At 36.1% G+C, this 2,348-nt stretch overlaps 1 non-coding gene across 1 annotated transcript; it reads left to right on the top strand.

Annotated features, from left to right (window-relative positions):
* Positions 1-1,221: 1,221 nt before the first annotated feature.
* On the top strand, positions 1,222-1,370 carry LOC133063030 (small nucleolar RNA SNORA79). The gene has a single exon (XR_009694340.1). It is a non-coding gene; the product is annotated as a small nucleolar RNA SNORA79 (small nucleolar RNA).
* The last annotated feature ends 978 nt before the right edge of the window (positions 1,371-2,348 follow it).

Here is a 2,348-nt window from a genome sequence, read left to right as displayed (position 1 = left end):
CAGGTGTTTCTAGTCAAATAACCTCGTGGAACACAATCAGTAAAGACCCAAATGGGTCTAGTAACCCACACATTTGCTTTAAGATTTTCTTCTAATAGTCTCCTTTGGTTTTCTAGTCTTTGGAAAACACACACACATGCATTCACAGAAACATACACAAGGTTGGTTGTTCAAAACCTGTCCCACTCCCCCTCCCACCACCATTGTTTAACAGAATTCAACAGTGTTCCCAACCTGACAACAAAGGCGTAAGGTAACAAAGAATAGAGCAGACACATTTTGTGGCCCTCTTAAAAAGAATCCAAACATAGGGGTTTCTGATAATGCCGAGCACTTTAAATGTAACCACCCCCGCCCTTTGTAAAACACTAGCTGCTCTGTGCCTGTACATGGACAGAGTTCAGATGCAAAGCTGAGACAATAGCTAAGTCCTTGGGATTCTCTTTTGAATACCGCGCACAAGAGTGTGGCGAGTAGCACGGAAGCTGTTTCTGCTAAGCATGAATTTTAATCTGTACCCTCTGGCCTCTTGGAGGTCTGAAGGTTTTGTACGGATGAGGCAGGAATTTACTCGAGCCTTGAAAAAAGATGATATTGTAGGCTGTTTTTCCATGACAACAAGATATGTATGTGGTCCCTCCAAGGATACTAACCCTGTCTGACAGCTTGAGTACTGCATTACTTGAACTGGTTTTCTGGTGGTTAATCCAATTCCAGGCATTAATTGGCAGTGGCTAGACATGACAGAGCTATTTTGGTTTTTGCTTTTTTACTATAGAATCTGGAAGACTTAAAAAAAAATTCCTCAGGTTGCAAGATAGCTCATTATGAAATCGTCACTGATATATAGGAAATTTTGTTCTCTGAGATTTTTTTTTGGAATCACTGTCTCATTGTTAAGACTAAATTCTTGGCTGTTCTAATTTTCCACATGCTTATCCATCATATCCCACTGCCAATTGTGGAAATACTGTAATATAGTGACAATACCTTAAATAGATTTTAAGATTTTATAAGTTGGATCTAGCATAATTCTGGACACTTAGCTGACATATGTTGATTGAATAGATACATACTGATAATGGGAATAATATTAATGATTAATATTTTTAATGCTTATTATGTGCCAGGCACCATGTTACATATCTTATTTGCCTTATTTCAACTAATCCTTAAAACATCCCTTTAGGTTAAATATTTTTTGTAAAAAAATAGTCAACTTCATGGCTCTTTATCTCACTGCTTGGAGTCTTTAAGTAGCGGGATTGTAGTCCATCATATATCTAAGCTGACTTATTTTCACTCAGGGCACCATGGGGATGGACTGGCTGTCCATTAGTGCCTTCTGATTTTTGTGAAGTCAGATAATTACAAAACAAAACAAAATAGAAGAATAAGTAATTTGCTCAAGATCATAATAAATCAGTAAGTAGGGAACTAGTCATGTCTTGCTACTTACTCATTACTTGCCTCATAAAGTACTATACAGATGGAAAGATAGTCATTTTTTTTAAATATTTTATTTTATGGTATAATATTCAGCAAAAGAGCAAGGTATACTATAATAGATAAATAACTTTTAAACACACACATACATACACATATGAATGTGTGTATTTGTTGTTTATTAACTACATTGTGTCCGACTCTTTTGAGACCCTATGGACTACTGCCTGACAGGTTCCTCTGTCCATGGGATTTCTCAGGTAAGAATATTGGAGTGGGTTTCCATTTCCATCTCCAGTGTGCGTGTGTGTCCTTATATTTCTTTACTGTTACATATATTCTTATATAGAAATTAAGACCAGAGCTTTCTTCTTACTGATAAAACTTCAGGTGATTGTTTTTATTCTTTTTGCTTATTCTGGTTTACTTTTCAAATTTATACATATGTTACTTGTACAATAAATATTTTAAAATATATTCATCGAATTAGAACCCTGAGAATGTAATTAATGCAGTTTAACCCAGGCAGGTCTTCATAAAGGAAGACAATTGAGTTAGTCTGAAGAATCTATCAGATCTAGGCAAATGTAGAAGATGCAGAAACGTAGCTAGAGAGAGAAGGAAACCTTTCTGGCAAAGCCAGAGGCAAGAAAAAACATAACATATTCCAACGACAGACACAGTCCAATTTTCTACACCAAACACAGGCCGGTATATAACAGAGAATGGGTCATATAAGAGAGGTGTCTTTAGGGTGAGTATATTCAACCTGTTCTACACTATCCCAAGAAGAAGTCTGGATATATGTGAAGCCACACAAAAGGTAAAGTTGAATTCATTTCAAAATTGCATGTCAGTCTTTTTAGTCAAGTTCTACTGTATATACACTTTGCCCTTTGTTC

The sequence above is a fragment of the Dama dama genome, chromosome 9 (assembly GCF_033118175.1).
Source record: "Dama dama isolate Ldn47 chromosome 9, ASM3311817v1, whole genome shotgun sequence".
NCBI lineage: Eukaryota > Metazoa > Chordata > Mammalia > Artiodactyla > Cervidae > Dama > Dama dama.
This window is presented reverse-complemented; position numbering and strand designations above follow the sequence as displayed.